The sequence below is a fragment of the Orycteropus afer genome, unplaced genomic scaffold, assembly GCF_000298275.1.
Source record: "Orycteropus afer afer isolate SDZICR_OR568_19922 unplaced genomic scaffold, OryAfe1.0 scaffold00062, whole genome shotgun sequence".
In the NCBI taxonomy this organism is placed as follows: Eukaryota; Metazoa; Chordata; class Mammalia; order Tubulidentata; family Orycteropodidae; genus Orycteropus; species Orycteropus afer.
Genome location: NW_006921649.1, coordinates 10,306,721 through 10,327,060, shown reverse-complemented (window position 1 = coordinate 10,327,060; position 20,340 = coordinate 10,306,721). Strand labels below are relative to the sequence as shown.

The 20,340-nt window shown below is 39.9% G+C and overlaps 1 pseudogene; it reads right to left on the bottom strand.

The window, feature by feature from the left end:
- Positions 1-13,403: 13,403 nt before the first annotated feature.
- Positions 13,404-20,272, bottom strand: LOC103196124 (annotated as a pseudogene).
- Positions 20,273-20,340: the final 68 nt, after the last annotated feature.

The following is a 20,340-nucleotide window of genomic DNA, read 5'->3' as shown; positions in this document are numbered from 1 at the left end:
ACTTATAGGACCATTGCCTGTAAGGCTGTAAATCTTTAAGAATTAGATAGCCTCATCTTCCTCCTGCAGAACAGCTAGTAGGTTTGAACCACCAACCTTCTGGTTAGCAGCCAAATACCTTACCTACTATGCCACCAGACCTCCTTTCTGTAAAGGTTACAGCCTAGAAAACCCTAAGTGGCAATTCTGCTCTGTCCTGTAGGGTCACTATGAATTGGAATCAACTCAATGGCACCAGATTTTAAGGCAGAGAGACAAAGATTCAGAAGAATTCACAGCATTTAGCTATGGTCTCTGACCTAAAAGAAATAGCCCTCCAGGTTCAGGAGTGTATGAAGAATTTACACTGTATCAATCAATTCATCAACATGTGTTATTAAGCACACAGTCTATAAACATCTCCATGCAGTATACCAAAGTGCAAACCAGTAATGCTTTCCCTCCAGGATTTAAAAATCTGCCTTATATGGAGCTTTGGGTGATGCTTCAGTAGGAGGGAGCATAGAATAAGACACTGCCTATATTTATGGCTTGACAGTGGATGAAGCACATTCAAGGTCAGAGGGAGGTCATCAGTTTTCCCACTTTCCAAACCAGCTAACCAGTTGGCATTGAGTTGACTCTGAAGCATGGAAACTCCATGTACATCTAAATAGAACTATGCTCCATAGGGCTTTCAATTGATTTTTCAGAAGTAGATCATCAGGCCTTTCTTCTTTTTCCATTTTAGGGCTCTGGAAACAGATTTGGGCAGGTTTAATGATTCACCCAAAGTCATTCCTGCTAGTACATTGGAAGAGCTGAAAATAAAACCCAGGTCTTCCATTGCATAATTCCATGAGGAAGGGTAACCCAGATGATGATGATGATGATGGTACTGATGATTGTGGTGGTGGTGGTGGTGGTGATAAGAGGAGAGATGAGAAAGGGAGTGCTAGGACTGCTCTTCCTTAAACAAAGGACATTCCTCTCACTCCTCTCATCAGTCTTTTTTTTTTTTTTCTGGATGAAGAAGAAATGTGAGTAACTTGAAGGGACCAAAAAGGAGGACAAAAAAATGAAACCAAACCAGGGTATCCCAACATGATCTTAGCACATGTAGGACTTCCCAGAACTCCATGCAGTGGATGTTAAGTGAACACTCCTCATTGTAGCCCACAACTGAGGTTAAAAGAAATCAGGAGCTTCACTAAATGCATCTGGCAAGCATTTCGTCTTCCCTTAAATAAAATAAATTCCCTTAATAAAGCCAATGGAAGCAGGGTTGGTGGCGGGGGTGGGGGGTGGAGAGGGTGTGTATGATTTATTGCAGAGCAAGGAGAGGGCCTTGATGGCTCTGCACTATCTATTTAGAACTGCTGGGTCTAAAACCAAGTTGTCCATTGGTTTCTTTTTTTGTGCCAATCTTACATTTTTTAAAAAATATAACTTTTATGAATATCATCTTTAGTGCTATAAGCACAGGGAAGTATAAGTTAATTCTACAGTAAAGTGATTATTAAATCCATTAGTCATATACAGGGAATCCATAATTAACTTATTCTCCAGCATCAAGTAAATGATTCTACTGTGTGCTTTAAGAAAGCAATTGTTCACTAATATGCAAAATACAGCAGAACTATTAGATCATAAAGCTATGCAATCTTATAATTAAATTATAAATTTTACATATTTTAATAATGTGCTTTATATACTTTAATTGTTTTCTACGCAAGATTAAAAGGAGGTGCCATGGTTTTTCTCAGACATATTATATCTTGACCTGAACTGTGCAATACTTAATAATAATTGATGAGTATCTACCAGGGATGACAGCAGTCTTTCAGCAGCATCAAATAATTCTTTGGATTATTGCTGAGGACTAAAATGAGGATATGCATTAGTTTTAAGTGGTCACAGCTATACCCTTGGGCTTTCTTTTGTTTTCTCTCCTTTTGCTTGTTACAACAACCACAGGCATCCACAGTCTCTCTTCCCAAGCCTGGAGAATGGGCTGGCCCTCATTCCTTCTGCCTTGGCTGCATATGTGGGTAAAGGCAACACACACATTAAATACTCTTCGGGGGACTTATGCACCCATACGAGCAATCTATTGTTGTTATTGTATTTTGGATTAAATAATGATGCCATTCTTTTCTCTGTGTGCAATTAAATGTGTTTGAAAGACCTGGGAAATACCACCCATCTGTGTTGTGGGGGTTGCCTCTGTAACCTTCTGTTTTTCAAATCTTGATTGCTGCAAGGGGAACTGGAGTGTTGGTTTCCTTTCTCTCCCTTCACTGCCAGCCAAGCTTTCTCTCAGATGGTTACAGGATTCCAGGCTGCTTTCCAGTTTTCATAAGTAACATTGTACTGAGGATGCCCTCCAAACAAGCTAAAGAAGTAGTTCATTCATTCCTTCCCTATTCAACACTTATGAAGGGTTTACCAAGTGCCTGGCTGTGAGCTTGATGTTGGAGGTGCAAAGACAAAAATGATGAGGCTTCTTTACCTAGGTCCAAGGAGGTCAGTGTACACAGGATGCTCAGGATCACCAAAGAGGCTCACCCAGCCCCAGCTAGGATGGGGATGCTTCTTGGAGGGGTGCCTTTAGTCTGAGTCTTGAATGACAAATAGGAGTTAGCCAGGTGAAGTATAGAGAAGGGTAGGCAATCCAGGTAGAGAGGGTAATGAAAGAATGTTAGTCTTGAGTATGGCTGGAGTGTGATGTGCAAGGTGGTGGGGGAAGGAAGTGACACAATGGTGGCACTGAAAGGTCAGTAGGAGGCTTGACCTTGGAGGGTCTTGTGAGTCATGCTAAGAGCTTACTTGGCCTTTATCTTGAGGCTGAGGGGAACCACTGAAGAATTCTTCACTGGGTAATGGTAGAATCAGATTTATTGTTTGTTTTTTTTTAAATAGACTTTAGTTTTTAGAGCAGTTTTAGGTTTACAGAAAAATGGTACGGAAAGTACCAATAACCCATTGCCATCCAGTCAATTCTGACTCATGGCGACCCTGTGTGTTACAGAGTAGAACTGTTCCACAGGGTTTTCTTGGCTGTAATCATTACAGAAGCAGATTGCCAGGCCTTTCTTCTGCAGTGCTGCTAGGTGGGTTAGAAACTACCTTTAGGTTAGTCAAACACAAACTATTCATGCCATCCAATACAGAGTTTCCACATACCCGCTTTTTGTTCTGTATACTGTTTTTTATTACTAACATCTTGCATTCCTGTGGTACATTTGTCACAGTTGATCAATCAAAATTGATACATTATTTTTTTAAACTAAAATTCATAGTTACATTAGAGTTTACTCTTTGTGTTCTATGGGTTTTGACACCACAGGATGTTTTGCACATTTTTTCTGTAAACCTAAAAAAAATCTTGGCTTCAGTTTAGATTAACATACGTTTACCACGTCATGATCACATTCTCCACATTTACAATGTAACTGTGATGTTCCAAACAAAAAATGAGAAAAGATAAACAATAACAATCCCTCCTCCTTCAACAGCTTCATGCTGTTTCTCCAAGCGTGGTCCATGGGCTTTCCACCAGCATTTCTGGTGCTGAACAAAATTACAGTGAACTGGGTGTGTGAATGCTCGGAGCAGAGTGAGGGAAACCCAGCAAACTTCAGGAGAGATGAGGCCTCAGCTGGGCTCTAAAGTCTAGGTCTTGACTTTAGAAAGCTATGGAAAAGGAGTGATAGGAAGTGTAAGAGTAGGTGCTACAATGTTCTCCCTAAAGAGTTGGTCACATTTGTTACATTACCCACAATAGAGCTGTTGGGGGAGAGCTAAACTCGTGACAAGAGGAAAATGCCTGAAGAACTAAGACCTCCTTACTTGGACCCACCCACTATCCAAATGGAATTTGACTTCCCAGAATTGGCTGACAGAGCAAGAGCCTGTTTAATTTGTGAGTTCTGGACACAAAATCGTTGTGTGTGGCAGCTCTGATATTGGCAGATGGGAGATTTAGCTCTGTCCTGTTTATATAACAGCAGTTGATAGATAGTGATTTCATAGTTGGATATTTATGAGAGGTTTCATTTCAAATAATATAGTTTTGGCCTGTGGCAATGCTAAGGCTCTTACCCATTATTACTGAGAAGCTAAATCTTTAGGATATTGTTAACTATAACTGCAGGGTCTGTTTGATCTACCCAGAAGAACTGGAAAAGTTAATATTTTTTCAAAGCAATGAAAGCTTTATTATAAAAAGTCTCATTAGGAAGTTATCTGTCCCTAAAACATATAGGGAATCAGAAGGTCAGGTATGGAAAAAGGCAACTTTTCATACTTTTTTTTTCACCTTATGACTTCTATCACATAACAAGGTAATTAAAAAAGGGGGGGAGTCTCCTGCTTTCCATTATAGAAGCTGAACACCATGCCGTGACCTCCAGCCAGGTCCTAGCTCTGAGGTGAGAGGTAATGTCCATTCTTCCTCCACTGTCGTTGGTATTGAGGCCTCCACTGATTTAGGGCTGTTCTTAGCCCTGTAAACTATCATCAAATAGTGGAAGTCCTCTGTTTCCCCAGCTGTGAAAGACTACTCCTATTTAATACTGAGTCATAGGGTGGCAGAAATAATTAATGCACTCAGCTGATAAGTGAAAGATTGGAGGTTTGAGTCCACCTGCTGAAATCATTTCTTTCAGGAGGATCTGTACAAGGCTGGTCTCTATGAAACAGAAGTTAAAGATATCCCACATTTCCAACTTTTCTAAACTGCTGTACCACTCCATCATCTTTAACATCAACTCCTTCTCTTCCCTTCAGTACTCTCTTTCCCATCTGAGGGTTCCATATTTCACTGTAATGTCTCACAGAACTCACAAACTCACTGCCAAGGAAATGGCTCATGTGGTGATGGAGGCTGGGAGGCTGGCAAGTCCCAAATCCATGGGTCAGGTGTTGGTCTGGAAGATTCTCCTCACATGGCTGCAGGGGCTGGTGAACCCAAATCAGCAGATCAGATGAATGGCTGCTGCCTCAAGTTCAGTAGTGAGATCCTGATGACCAAAACGTAGGATACAGTGTAAGAAAAAGCATCTTTGCCAGAACATTTACATAAAAACCAAACCAAACTCACTGACTGTGACTCATAGCAACCCCGTTTAGGTTTCTGAGGTGGTAAATCTTTACAGAAGTAGATTGCCTAGTCTTCCTTCTACAGAGTGGCTGGTGCTTCAAACTGGTTAGCAGTCAATGCCTTAGGCACGATGCCATCAGAGCTTATACCCTTAAGGAGACTAAAGGTGGTGACTTGAGTAACAGCAAGGCAGAACTCAAGATACATCCCACCCTAAACAACCTTCAAAAAACAGTGCAGTGCACTGCCATGGAGTCGGAACCAACTCATAGCGACCCCTCCTTGGGTTTCTGAGGTGGTATCACTACAGAAGTAGATAGCCCAACCTTCCTTCTGAGGAATGACTGGTGGGTTTGAACCACCAGCCTTCTGGTTAGCAGTCAAATGCCTTAGGCACTATGCTACCAGAGCTCCTAAACAGGCATAGAGGCTAGGATTTACAATACATCACAAAATGGAAGACTATGGCTAGAAGAGCCATATTAAGCAATCTACTTCACTACACCGCCCATAAGTACATTGGAAGAAAGTCCTGGCTAACTACTTCCAAAAAAACAGTCATTGGTAAGTCCTCAGGTAGTACAAACAGTTTGCACTCGGTTGATAACCTAAAGGTTGGCAGTTCGAACTCATTGTGTGGCACTGTGGAAGAAATAAGCCTGACAATCTTCTGCTGTAAAGATTATAGACAGGAAAACCCTATTGAGCAGTTCTACTCTATAACAGATGGGCACCTCTCCAAAGTCACAACCCAAAAACAAAATCAACCACAAATCAGCAACAAAAACAAAAACAAAAAACAGCCATTGAAAACCTGTGGAGAACAGTTCTACTCTGAACACATGGGCTTACCATGAATTGCAGTTGACTGGATGGCAACTAGTTTTGGGATATCTTCTGGATGCTGTGGATGTTAAATCTTTGTAATGTGATGGGGGATCCTTGATAGCTGAGGAAGTTACTTAGGTCTTGGAAAGATGGGTGTGTTGGGGTGTGTTTTGGTTATCTTGTGCCACTTTGACAGGAATATACCACAAATGGGATGGCTTGAACAAATAGGAGTTTATTCTCTTACATTTTTGGAGGCTAGGAGTCCGAGTTCAAAGTACCAGGTTCTGGGGCCTGGGTAAAAGCCCCTGGACCTTGGGCTTCAGCTCTGCCTCTTGCTCCCGGCCCACTAAAGCTAGAGGTTTTTGTTCACTCAGGCAGCAGCTGGTTGCTGAGGCTGACAAACCCAAGGTCTTGACAAGTGAAAAGGCACAGTCCTGACATCACCAAACAACATAGCAGGCCACTAATTCAAGTCCAGAAAAAGTCCCAAGATCTGCAAGGCAAGGCAGGCAATAGAGTCCACCATGGAGTTAATTACCAATTTCACCATGGGGAATAACTCCATCCAGCTGCCCAGCCACTCAGCCAGGCCCAGCCAAGTTGACACACAGACTTATCTACCCCAGGGTGATACAAAGACCCATTAAGGATGGATACTGGGAATGAACAGAGATGTAAGATGTCACTACAGCTTTTCTCAAAGAGATGTTGGATGATACCAAAGGGCCAGAGTCATAGGGCCACTCTTGGTGGGGGTGACAGAGTAAAAGGTAAAGTGGTTGCAGAAAAATGGGGCTTTAATTTTTTGGGGCAAATTAGGACATTTACTAGAATAGATAGCAACCTCTTACTCTTACAGAAGGCTGTTGAGAGGTATTGTACCTGGTTATTTGGGAAAGAAGGAGGAGGAGGGCAGATCGTAATTTACAAGTGTACAAGTCACCATATGTATTGTGTACTTCTTTAAAAATGCACTCCACTAATGGGGAGCTCCCACCACCATCTCCTGTGCTGAACTCTTGTATAAACCATGTCAGGTACGTGCTGTAGACTCTGCTTCCAGATGCCACAGGGGTCAATTTGCTTGGCCCAGGCCACTATGTTGAGCTCTGGTGGTGCAGTAGATAAGGCATTTGACAGCTAACCAGAAGGTCAGTGGTTCAAATTCCCCAACCACTCTGTGAAAAGAAGATGGGGTGACATACTTCCATAAAGATTTACAGCCTCAGAAACCCAATGGGGGTTGCTATGAGTTGAAATCAACTTGATGGCAGTGAGTGTGTTTGTTTGTTTGTTTTTTAAATAAAATCTAGCTCTTTTTTTTCATGTCTTTCATGCCTTATTAATTATGTTTTAGAAAGGGTCATTTTCTTGTTACAGTCAGCATTTCTTAAATACTTATGCTATTGAAGTATATTTGGCTCAAATTCTGTTTCTTGCCATTTTAGGCCTAGAGAATCTAATTCAGCATTTCCTAAAGTGTGTTCCATAAAATATCCATGAGATACTCTTATAGATATTGCTCACATTAATATATTTTACTCTATTGTCAAATAAATTTGGGACACGTTGGAGGTTGTATCCTACCCTTAAACATTCATAATGTACACTAGCATATTAAAAGCTCAGAGAAGTCAGGCAGCAAAGAAAGGTCATTAACTTTATTTATTCCAGTATTTTCCAAAATTCTTTGATGAGAAATGCCTTATCCCCAGATGGTCTAGCCAAAGTCATGCTTTAAGAAACATGATAATGTTATAGCAATATGTTATATTTGTTGAGGCACTGTTATGTGCAGGGTATCGCTTTATGCAGATATGTTTTAGTTTATTTTATCTTCATAACAAACCAGAGAAGTAAAAGATGAAGAAACAGAAGCACAGAGAGGGACATGAACTTGACCAAGAAGACACAGCTAGTAAATGTTGTAAGCAAGACTGAAACCCAGGCATTCTGACTGTAAACATGCTTGGGGAAATACTATTTTCATCTCTAGGGGCAGCGTTTCACTTAGATTTCTAAACTCATGGAATATATTCATTCACTCAAGCAATGTTTATTGGATGCTTTTTATGTGGAAGTTATTGGTCTAGGTACTGTGGCTACACAATGGACAAAAGCAGACATACTTGCCTGTCTGAAGTGTAAATCTCATGGAAGGACAGAGAGTAAACAAGATATGATTCAAATAGGTGTAAATTTATACATGTGATCAAAGTATGGGGCTTTTAAAGAAAAACATGCATTTATTTCTATAGCTTATAAAACATAAGGACATGACCTGGTCAGGGAAGGAGAGAAAGCTTCCTGAGGCATTGAAAAATAAGTCTAAACATAAGTCCGTAAGGACCCAGCCCTGTGGGTGATAATTGGGGAAAGCTTCAGAAAGAATTGTTTCAGTTTTTCTTATTAGAAACTATGGATGGTGAAAATTGTTAAGTATGCAGCTGCTAACTGAAAGGTGCCTCAGAAGAAAGGCCTGGTGATCTACTTAAAAATCAGCCATTGAAAACCATGTGGAGCACTGTTCTACTCTGATATACGTGGGAGCAGAGGGGGGATGTGTGGGCACCATGAATAGGAGTCAACTCGAAGGCAACTGGAAGAAGTGGAACTTTATATGGCACTAGCCCTAGGTCAAAAGGAGCTCTGGAGGTACAGTGCCTAAGGCATTTGACTGCTAACCAGATGGTTGGCAGTTCAAACCCACCAGTTGCTCTGGTTTGAATCCACCCAGGGGTGCCATGGAAGACAAGTTCTGACAATCTGAGTCCATGAAGATTATGTTGTTGTTGTTGTTGTTAAGTGCCGTTGAGTCGTTTCCGACTCATAGCGACCCCATGCACAGCAGAACGAAACATTGCCCGATCCCGCGCCAGCCCCACAATCCCTGCTATACTCGAGCCCATCATCGCAGCCACTGTATCAATCCATCTCCCTGAAGGCCTCCCCCTCTTTCGTCAACCCTCCACCCTACCAAGCATGACATCCTTCTCCAGGGAATGGTCCCTTCTTACAACATGATCAAAATAGGTGAGACGAAGTCTGGCCATTCTTGCTGTAGTCCATTTAATTTAAGAAAATCCTATGGAGCAGTTCTACTCTGTAACACATGGGGTTACCATGAGTCAGAATAGACTTCACAGCAACTAACAGCAACTATAACAAATGTGTGCCATTCTTCATTTATTCAGAAGTAAATATTGTAAGGTGTTAGCTTTACAAGGGGACAGCTGCATTTTATCCAGGATTAAATCATAAACAAGACTGAAGACAGGGTGAGGGGGGCGGATTACCTTGAGCAGTTTTACCCATTTCAGTTCTGCATACATGCCAGGCTGCTATTTTATTTTCAGTGATACTACTGAAGACTAGTTTTGTTTGTTTGTTTGTTTTTAGGAAGACTTTGGGAATGTTGGAGATGAGGGCTAAAATTTTATAACTTAAAAATAAGAAATTTGAGAGATTAGTATATTAATTAAATATTCTACAGACTCTACGTTCAGACACTTGCCAGGACCAATTTACCACTTAAACTGGCCTAGCCGTTTGGCATTGATGAATAGTGACCCCATGTGGATCATACTAGAACTGTGCTCCAGAGGGTTTTCAGTGGCTGATTTGTTGGAAGTAGATCACCAGGGCTTTCTTCTGAGGTGCCTCTAGGTGGACTTGAACTTCCAATCTTTCGGTTCTAAGTCAAGTGTTTCATCGTTTGCACCACCCTGGGAATCCATTTTAACTGGTAGGGAAAATCAAATGGGCTTTATTTTAGGATGTCTGACTAGGCTTCAGTGTTAGCTAAGCCCAACGAAGAGCAACTGTTCTTGAAAATAGAAATCTGGTGTTTAATACCCACTCTTTGCTTTTAAGGCCCTTTTAAATCAAGAGATGCAGAGCTATTGGGTGCCAACAAAAACTAGTTAAACCAGAAACTGTGAATTCTTACCAATAATGTGTCTTTTTATTGTACAGCAACTTAACAACAAAAGTTCCAGTAAAAAAAAAATGGCTAACATTTAGTGAGTACACAACAATATGTCAGGTATTGTGATAAGTGTTTTACACACATTGTGTTATTCAGTCTCTGAGGCTCTTTTTCCTGTTTTATAGAGAAGTAAGCAAGCTTCAGAGAGGTTAGATCGGGTCACAAAACTAACTGGTAATGGGTAGAGTCAGGTCTCAAATGCAGGTTCACTTTGGGCAAAGCCATAGCTCCTAACATCCCCAGTATATGACTTGAACAATGGTTAAGTGCTCAACTGCTCACCAAAAGGTTGGCTGTTCGAAACCACGCACAGCTCCATAGGGGAAAAAGACCTAGCGAACTGCTCTTATAAAATTACAACCTAGGGAACACTATTGGCAGTTCTACTCTGTCCTGTAGAGTTGCTATGAGTCAGAATTGACTTGATAGCAAACAATAATAGCAACAAGTTTGCTTTTGCTTATCACCCTTGTGAGTTACTGGCTTTGGATATAGAAAAGTTCAGTGGGTTTCTAAGAGAGGAAAGTAAAGGAGACATATTTTTATTACTGTTGGCATTTCTTTCATTCCTATTATTATCTAACTCTGATCCAGAGACTGACCCCGAGACTTTTAATAACTTGTACATGGGAAACAGTATGGTTTAGTGGATGAAGCCTGGGTCCTAAGGTCAAATAAGACCTGGGTTCAAATCTCAGTTCTACCACTCACCAACAGTATAACCTTGAACCAGCCCCTTAAATGTCTTTGAGCCACTGTTTACTGATCTGCAAAATGTGTTAATAAGAACTACTTTTTAGTATTGTCATTAAGATGGGAGACTGGTTTCTCATAGGTAGGTTAGGTGCCTAGTGCATGGCTGACACTTAATAAATTGTAGCTATTAAGTGGAATCTGTCCTTGGATGTGGTGGTGACTCGTAACACCAAGTCTACCTAAAATATTTGAAGAAGCAACATGAGGAAACCACTGATGAACTGCATTGTGGTGATTATTCTTAATATTTTCCCCCCAGAAAATGGAATACAAATTATTTTATGCCTGTTTTTTATTTGAAAAATATTATAACACTTTGAACAAAGTTCTGTGATAGTGTAGTGCTTACCATAGCACTGTATGCTTTTCTGATAAAGATATAACTTTATTGCCTTTATGTACTCTCCTAGCTAATACAGTAAGCAAATGAGAAATAATTTTGAAATACCTTTACTACCATTTATAGTGTCAGAACATACAACTTACCGTTAAAAATGCAAAAGATTCATTGCAATGGAAGGCACTGCTTATACATACAAATGCATTTTTTAAGACAATTCACCTGTGCAGTGCTGAGTGGATTCACGATCTGAGCTCTTCCACCTCTGCAGAAATGAAATAGAATTTGCTTGCCAACTGTGTTCTGGGAGCAGCTGGCCAGGTCAAAGATACATTTTGTGGGCAGGATGCCAGCTTGCGGAATGTCCTTTGCAGGGACTTTTAGAGGAAACAAGTGAAAAGCTAGGTTCTGTCGGCTAAAGAACGACTTTAAAAAGTCCTTTCTGGGGAAGAATGATCTGATTTGGTTACAGAGATTTCAGAGATACTCTACTTTGAATTTCCATGGCTAGAACAGTCCAGGTAGATTGAGAAAGGTCTTCAAGACATAGGCCTTAGATAAGGCCATTGAACATTGATGAGATTGTGCCTTTTTGTTACACTGTGGATGCTGGAATATTGTGGCACTGATTCTGGATGGGCAGTATATGAAGCTGCTTGCCCAGAATCATTTGAGTGATGAGATGAGCAGAAATAATGCTGGGCTTAGGGACATAGGTTCTAGTCCTGGCTGTGCCCTATGTCTGATCTTGGACAAATCCTTTGATGTCTCTGATCTTTACATCATGTTAGCTGGTTGGACTTCAGATGTGCTGAAGCCATCCTAATTCTAATTTTCTAGGATTCTGTAATATGTGCATAATCATGTATCAAATTAATCAGGATCTGAGCAATTCCACTTCTAGGTATATACCTGAAAGAATTAAAAAACAGGAACACAAACATACATGTTCACTAATGTTTATAGCAGCACTATTCACAATAGCCAAAAAACAGAAATAGCCTAAATACCCATTAATAGAGGAATGGATAAATGAAATGTGGTTTATATGAACAAAAGGAACTCTGGTGGTGTAGTGATTAAGGCATTTGACTGCTAACCAAAAAGTTGGTGGTTCAAACCCACCAGTCACTCCGTGGAAGAAAGAAGAGGCAATTTGCTTCAGTAAACATTTACGGCCTTGGAAACCCACTGGGGGTCACTATGAGTCAGAACTGACAAGATGGCAGTGAGATTGATATACATACAGTGGGATATTAATCAGCCATAAAGAGAAATGAAGTCTTGATACGTGCTATGAAATGGATGAACCTTGAAAATATTATGCTGAGTGAAAAGTCAGACACAAAAGGACAAATACTGTACAATCCAACTTATATGAACTATCTAGAGCAGGCAAGTGTATAGAGACCAAAGTTTATTAGTAGTTACCAGGGATGGGAGTGAGGGAGGGGGAATGGAATGTTAGAGGACCATGAACTTCTGTTAAAGGTGATGGAAAAATCAGGAGTGGTTAATGGTGATGGTTAAGCAACATGATGAACATAATTAAAGTCACTGTACATGTGAAGATTGGAGAAATAGCAAATGTTTCGATACCTATATTTTTACCACAATAAACAAAGGAAAAAAAACTAATTAGGATCCAGTTAGACTGCACATTTCTAATATTCTTCTACAATTATAACCTCAATAACCTTACCACAACTCTGTGAGGTAGGAAAGGGCAAATATTTTTGTTCCATTTGACATATTGGGAGACTGAGGCAAAAAGATTAAGTTACTGGCAGAGCCCAGAATTCTCTCCCTCTTTCTTTCTTTTTTTTTTTTTTTTTGTTCATAGCCCTTTAATTTGTTGAGGAAATGCTACTATGATTCTTGATTTAGCAGCACCCATACTTTTTTTTAAGAAGCTCTGGTGCCGTAGTGGGTAAGGCATTTGGCTGCTAAACAGTAGGTCAGCAGTTCAAACCACCCACTAGCTGCTCCACTGAAGAAAGATGGGGCAACACTTCTGTAAAGATTTATAGCCTTAGAAACCCAAGGGGGGTTGCTATGAGTCAACACTGACTTGATGCCAATGAGGTTTTTTTTTTTTTTTAATACTTTTGTTCTCAGAGTTATATTTTTATTTGTTGTTTTGTTCTGTACTAGATATATAGATAAAGTTTTCTACATTATTTTCTGTCAGTAGTTATGGTATAGTTTCTTTGTGGTTGTAGTAATATGGATATTATCCTTCTAGGGTTTGTCTCCTCATCAGAGAAAAAAGAGAGCTTTTTGGCTCTTTTCAGCATGAGTGATAATTTTTAAGGTGAGTTTTTATGCTGAGGAGGACCCAGTGGGCCTAAAGAAGTATATAAACGGGATCCAAATCTTTAGTGCCAGGTGCTTCTTTCTCAGATTCACAAAAGCAATTCCCCAGGTCTGAACTCCATCCTCTCTGGTGGCTCAATGAAAGCTAACCAATCTGATGCTTGTGTAGATAACAGTCCCATGGACTGGCATGGTAAAGAGTCCCATGGTAAACATCCAATGTCAAACCCATGAGGTTCTCAATGAGATCAACCAAACCCTGAGGGAACTTCTGACTTGAACTTTCTTATATCTTGAAAGTGATTTGAATGACCATAAGTGCCTGAATATGTCATCAGGCTATCATAAGCATCATCACAGTAGCAAGATGGAGATAGTATTGTCAGCCATGTACATGATGAAGAGGTTCATGGGAGTCTGTTTGAGGGAATCCAAGGCAATGTCCTAAAAATGCTTTTCCACCAGGATCCAGTCTATCTCCTGCATGCTGGTTATCAGGCTTGTCCAAGGAACTGACTGGGTACAGAGTTTCCCTGGCCACTGCTGTGGTTGCTTCGCCCCCTGCTGCCTCCTCCAGGCCTGCTAAGCTCAAAGGCTCACTTGAAGCATTGGTGTCTGTTGACCACCAGCCCCCTTGGGCCATCATATAATCGTTGTCTCCCAAAGCCTCAAAGCCTCTTTTTCCAAAGCAACTCCCTGACTGTAGGCCCTACCAGTGCCCCCTCAGTGCCCAGATCTCTTGATTATCATTCCTGAGCTCCTGCACTAAATTGAACTGGATTAGTCTTTTGGGATAAATGTGAAAGGGTGTGCAACTGGATTCTCAGTTAAAAAAAAAAAGAAGATAATTTGATAACATGCTAAAATACGTTGTTGTTGTGTGCCGTCGAGTCGGCCCCGACTCATAGCGACCCCTCCTTGGATTTCCGAGGCAGTATCACTACAGAAGTAGGATTGCCCAACCTTTCTTCCGAGGAGTGGCTGGTGGGTTTGAACCGCCAGCCGTCTGGTTAGCAGGCAAGTGTCTTAGCCACTATGCTACCAGAGCTCCCATAGGAATAGATAAAGCAAAGTTCTGTTTTCCCTTGTTACATATTTGCCTTCAAATCCCTGTGTGAAATGGATTAGAATGTTCTGTTAGCATTTAAGAAATGTACAAACCCAGAAAAGGTACATTCTCATATTCTTTTAAATGGATAATTTCTCCTGGGACTTCTTTACATTCCCAAAATTCACTCTATTATTACAGGCTCAGGTTTGTGGCTTTAAATGCCATGGCATCAGAGTCTAACTTTTATTGGTAATATTTGTGGTTATCACTTTCCACTGTCATTCTTCTCATTTCCTTTACTTTGTTCTGTAGATATGATTTGATTTATGAATGAGGGCTTTTTGAGTCTTCAAGATATATTTTGGAGAATTGGTTCAATAACTTGTTATTGAAAAGCAAAATCCATCAGGGACATATTTGTCTATTTCCTCTAAAAAAAAAAATCTCTCGTAGAGACCAAGTGTTTATTCATCAGTCATGCCACCTTTCTGTATGTTATAAGGACTTATCCACTTTTTTTTTGTTGTTGTTGTTTAATATGTCCATAAAAGCATTCAACCTAAAAAGCCAGCTTCTAAAATTTAGAAATCAAACAAGTGTTTTAACCCACAAGATAATAGTTATAAGTCAGATTTTCCACCATCTGTCTATTAGTTTGTTGTACTGTAGTGGCTCATGTTGTGATGCTGGAAGCTATGCCACCATTATTTCAAATATCAGCAGGGTCACTTATGGTCACGTATGGACAGGTTTCAGTGGAGTTTCCAGGCTAATACAGACTAGGAAGAAACGCCTGGTGATCTACTACCAAAAGTCAGCCAATGAACACCCTATGCTTCATAATAGAACATTTTCTGATGTAGTGCTGGGAGATGATCCCTTTAGATTGGAAGGAACTTAAAATACACAATAGTAGCTACAACAATGAACTCAAGCATACAGTGATAATGAGGATAGCACAGGACTGGTACATGGAGTTCTGTGAGCTGGAGCCAACTTGATGTTAACAGACAACAATCTCCACAACAATTCAGATTCTGGCTAAACTTGCAAGACCTCTGCATTTGGTGCAGATGTAGAATAAGTTGGTGGGCCAGACAGCAAGAGGCTGTAAGAATGAGAAAGGTGTTGGAGTTGAGAGATGTCCTTTCATGCCCCTTCTCTGATATTCTCATATGTCTCAAGTGAGTCCTCTCCCTTTTCTACTCTAATGAGAGTTCTTAATGAGACTTTTGAGACTGTACCCTTGACCTCCTTAAGAACTACCTATGAAGCACCCAAACCAGTGGACCTTCTACTTATTGCAAAAGCCAAGCTCTCTGGTTACATGCTGCATCCCCATCTGCCTGACTCTTCAATTGCATGTTTATCAATGGATGCCTTTGTGCCACCTTGAGGCCATATCTGAAATAGAAATTGTCCTGTGCCTTCTTGGCACCAAATTATACTTTCAATGAGACAAAGGAAAAAGTTTGTTTTCTGTATGATCTATACATTATTCATACTCAATAATCATGTTCAGTTGGACCTTTTCCTTTCATGTAGCAGATACATTATTATTTTTCCCAGAAAATACGTTTTTCATATAGCTGTTCTCTTTTCCACCAAGGCATTTATTATCTGTTTTCTCATCTAGCTGCATGTCAGAAATATCTGGAAAGCTTTAAGAAATACAGATATTGAGTCCATAGGTCTGGGGTGAGGCCCAGAGATCTGTTGTCTACAAAACTCCATCAGTAAGTCATATGCTGAGCCAGATATGAGAGTCACTGGTCCAAGACATGAGTGTCAGGGGTCCTAAGACCACCCTCAGATTAGATGATTTTCTAAAGGGACTCACAGGACTGAGCATATAATCACACTCATAGCTATAATATGTTACAGCAAAAGGATACAAAGCAAAATCAGCAAAGGGAAAAAGCTCGTGGGATAAGTCTGGAGGAAATCAGGTACAAGCTTCCAAGAGTCTTCTCCCTGTGGAGTCATACAGGATTCCTCCAGCATTGCATTGTGACAAGTGATGTGTTGTCTATCAAGGAAGCTGATTAGAGACTCAGTGTCCAAGGTTTTTATTGGATGGCTGGTTATATAGGCACCCTCTGCCCAGCAAGAAGCACCTGTGGTGTGGTGGTTAAAGCATTCAGGTGCTAATCAAAAGGTCAGTAGTTCAAACCCACTAGCTATGGGAGAAAGATGAGGCAGTCTACTTCTATAAAAGGAGCTCTGGTAGCATAGTGCCTAAGGCACTTGACTGCTCACCAGAAGGCTGGCGGTTCAAACCCACCAGCCACTCCTCAGAAGGAAGGTTGGGCAATCCTACTTCCGTAGTGATACTGCCTCGGAAACCCAAGGAGGAGTCGCTATGAGTCGGGGTCGACTCGACGGCAAAACAACTACAACAACAACAACTTCTATAAAGATTTACAGCATTGGAAACCCTATGGGGGCAGTTCTTCTCTGTCCTATAGGGTTGCCATGAGTCAGAATCGACTCGATGGTAGTGGGTTTGGGTTTTGGGGCTCTGCCTAGTGTGTACCAAAGTTCCATATTCTCACAAGTAAAGCAGATGCAGATATTCAGCATGAATCTTTTTTTTTTTTTTTTGTATAAATAGTTTAGGCACAGTAAGCCACTCTTATCAATTAGAAATCCAAGTTCCTAGATGCTAGCCAAGGGACCAATCTTACAAACAGGGCTTTCTAAGGGTAGCAGTCTCAGGCCTGCTCTTCTATGCACAACATGTCAATTATGTTTCTGTTTTGGATAGGAGGTGAAACTTCCAGATGACAATGGAGATTCAGGTGATGAAATATAAAAACCTATTCCTTGAGGATTTTAGCAATATGATCACCTACCCTGACTTGAATAAGAAGTGGGCCTCAATCTCCAAGACCTTTCTAGTCCTTGGCTCTAGTCTGAGTTTAGCGCAGAATAAAGAACTGGCTTGAAGATGTCCTCAGAAATCACAGAGACAAGTGAATGCATTACTCATTCACTTTTTATGTCTGTTTCCCCTTGTTTCCCAAATAGAACTGCTTCTTCTCTAACTTGTGTAAGGCATAAGTATAAGTAGTGAGATTGGATGGTCAAGTCCCACTCCACATCCAAGTCACTGAAGGCTGTGAATCACATGCTTCCCATTCAAGTCTCTGAAAAGAGACTATAACCTCATGGGTAACCAGGAATATTCTTTAGCACACATTTTATGCTAGTTATGCTTTGTATGACCCTAAGTTTTTGCAGCCAGATGTGGCTCCCTGAATCTACAACCTCCCAAAATTACCTGGTAGAATAGTGCTGTCTGCTTCCAGGCAGTTGATGGTAGAATCAAACAAGAGATGATTATTTACTCTTCAGGGAAATTTCCAGATGGAGACTGGAAGTTTATCTGAGCATTGGATTATTCAACTATGTTTCATTATTAAACTTGTATATTTTCTTCCTTCTAAATAATTAGACTTTCTGTTAAGTTCAATGATGCCTGTTTACTTTTATTCAGTTCATTTATTCAAGTGAATAGTGGAATAGCATTTCCCTATACGAAACCCTATTCAAACCTAATAATGGCAGTCATTATTACTTAGACTTGATTTTCAAGATGCCCAGCTTCTTATTGGTCCTATTTTCTGTGATTTCAGTCACCTCTGTTATTTTTCTCAGACTCTTTCACCGTGTCTTCATATTCTTAGAAGAGTGGTAACCAAATTTAGACCTGGTGTTTTTCAACTCAAATACACTGTAGTTTGAAATAGATCTAAGTTCTCTCCAAAACCTGTGAAAACTATGTGTATTTAATATGTTATATTTAATTATTCAAAACACAGATGAAACATATATTTCAATCTTCTTTCATTATTTTTAAAAGTCTTTGATACAAAACATAAATTATGTTGACTGTATATTCCTTTATCTGTTAAGAGTCAATTTAAAGAAAAAAATTTAAAGGAGCAAGGGCCTTTGGCAGTAACTGTATTATGGAGTGATGAGCATTTACTACAGGTCAGAAGCTGAGAGAGCTGCTCTGTATATGTAAGAGTAATGAACAGCATTGAAAAAAGAACCCTGTCTCAATCCTGAATGTCAAATGCCTCCTAATAAAAGATTGTGACTATACTTGCCTGGCACTAGAGAACTATACTGTACTTTTGCTCCTAGTGGTACTCCCCTGCATAGCCTACTCATTTGAAGCTTGTGGTCTACTGTGATCCCAGGGTCTTTTCTGTTGTTTTCATTTCTCCATTTCATTTGAAATTAACCTTTTGTCATGTTACTAAATATCTTCCTATATTGATAGAACTGTTTATTCTCAATATCAAGATATCCTTAGATTATATATCCATGACTTATAGAATATTCTCAACCCCATCTAGTTTCATGTCTTTGGGAAATTTGAAGAGGCTAGTCTTGATATTTTCATCCAAGAAATCAATATGTTGAATAATCCTGAGAGTGCTCTAGGTAGCATATATGAGGCAGATCTAAAATATTAGGATGTATTTTACTGAGAACTTACATAAAGTACAGAATGACACAAAGTCAAAGAACAAATTTTTTCCAAAGTGTATTCTCAAACTATAAAGCTATCATGCAAAAAAAGAATTCCAAAATAATAAAGAAGACTTATAAGAGAATTTGTGATATTTTCTTAGAATTATATCTTTCAAGATCACCAGTCCCAGCTGTTTAATTGCAAAGGAAGTGCTGTGGGGCAGTGATGTAAAATAAAAAAATTGACTACATCATCAGTGTTTAGCTTCCTTGGTAGGAAATAGTAGGGAGAATGAGAAAGATTGCACGTACTATCTGGGGTAAGGGAAACATGAAGGTGGAAGAGTATGAACCCATTGTTCACTATGATGTACGCTTTTCCCAAATGAAATCTTACAACATTCATTTTAGAGATGACTGATCAATTTGTTGAGTAGCTAACATGGTGTATTCATATCATAGTTTCACATCTTTACAGTTTTGTTTATATAATTCTTGAATAGGGCTTAAGAAAAGAAATATTTCCTTTTAAACCTTTTCTCTCTCTCTCTTTTTTTTTCCTTTGGTCATAAATACAATTGAACTTACAGCCATATCCCCCTTTTTAAATCCCCCATTCCCATTAAAAACATTATATTGTTAAAAACTCAGGTGATCAAATCGAAAGCAACTGAATTGTGAGACATATCATAATAGAAAAAGAATAAGAGCCTGTGGATATAAGGGTTACTAACACCTCTTCTACATTCAGTCTGTACCATATTCTTGGCTTGTTGAAAGAGAAATGATCTCCCAAAGCCATGGTTTTCCCAAAGGGAGGGGTAAAGTCATGCATTAATTAGAAAAGGGTGCTGAAGACTTGAAGATGGAAAGATTATTTAAAATGATTGTGGCAGAACCAAATGAGAAGGAGACAATTACCTGTACCAGGTGACCCTCAAGTGTCAGGGGTTGTTCTAAATTAATAATACATGTCATTTACTAAATTTCTATGGTGCTTATGGAATGTCCTTGGGTGGTACAAATGGTTAAGCACTTCATTACTAGCTGAAATGTTGGCATTTCAAACCCAGACAGAGGTGTCTCAGAAGAAAGACCTGGTGATCTCCTTCCAAATGGTCACAGCCTTGAAAACTCTGCATAGTTCTACTCTATGCACAGGGGTCACTATGAGTTGGCATCAACTCCACAGCAACTAACAATAACAACAAATGCAGACCAGGGAGTCACTGACCAAATATTCAGCCCTGAGTAGGTTTGTAGTTTTTGGAAGTCCTTTGTAGAGTTAAAAGGGGAAAGGGATGATATTTCTATCTGAAGACCCCATAATGCTAGGACTTCTACATAGCTTAGAATAATAGTTGAGGACTGATTCTTTTCAGAGAAATACTCAAATATTTTAGTTACTTGTAGCACCATTGGATTAGAGTGCACATTTGGATTAGAATACCATTTACATCATTACCTTATTCTGTTGAAGACCAGCA